The sequence below is a fragment of the Sinocyclocheilus anshuiensis genome, unplaced genomic scaffold (genome assembly GCF_001515605.1).
Source record: "Sinocyclocheilus anshuiensis isolate Anshui unplaced genomic scaffold, SAMN03320099.WGS_v1.1 scaffold6747, whole genome shotgun sequence".
Lineage (NCBI taxonomy): Eukaryota > Metazoa > Chordata > Actinopteri > Cypriniformes > Cyprinidae > Sinocyclocheilus > Sinocyclocheilus anshuiensis.
This window is the reverse complement of record NW_015556321.1, coordinates 32,416-33,423: the sequence shown is the minus strand read 5'-3', so window position 1 is coordinate 33,423 and position 1,008 is coordinate 32,416.

The window sequence follows — 1,008 nt, the reverse complement described above, 5'->3', positions numbered from 1 at the left end:
ACCCCTTACCATCCCCTTTGGATTAATAATGTGTATTATGTAAAACTTATCATGCAAATGAAATGTTAAAATTATCTACTTAAGATAATTCACGAATAACGGTGATTGGCCAATCAGAATTCGGTTCTGTAACAAGCTGCGTTATTTTTCGCGCAAAATGGTTCAAGCGTAACTTTTGAAAAGGTATGATTTTTCCTTCATTAGAATTTAAAAACTTTCCCCTGACAATGTTATTGTGCTGTATGTGTAACTGTGAGGGATTGAGAGATGATAGGAGAGCTGACATTATCGAGTCATCGACCTTGCAAAAACCAAACAAAAACACGTCTTGAGAGTCCAAAAGCATTCACTGCGCGATGAAGCCTATTAGAATACAGGTAAAATAACCTTATAATTCAAGCAATTAAAGAAAAAAATATCCATGTATGAGTTTTATGTTTTTATATTCATTGCACAAGTAATATACTTTTCTGAATATCAGGCCTACATGCGCGAGCACAAATGTGCTATTAATTTTATACAATAGTGCATAGTAACCAGGGCCGTGCAGAGACCTTTGGAGGGGCAGGTGCTCAAAGTGTTGTGTACTATATGCTGCATGTATGTATAAATACATTGTAGGTGATTTGAGCTCTTTCAATAAAACAACCACATAGTTAAATACATTTATTTCATTAAGACATTCAGTTTACTTACACATTTATAACAGATATAATAATAATTTAAAAGTTAAAAATCATCTTAATCTATACTTAATCTACTTGCCAACATAAACTACACATGTAAAAGGATCACGGTTTTAGTGTTTTTATGGAATAATGCACATTTTTAATCATGTTTATTGTGGATTTTGCACCTTTGAGACACTCCCTATACTTGACGTGCGCAAGCGGAGATCGTTGTGAGGACTTTTTCCACTTCAGAGGTTTAAAACAAACATCTACGAATAATATTATTATTAATTTTGATATTATGTTTTTAAATGTGATCTGAACGAGATACAGCATG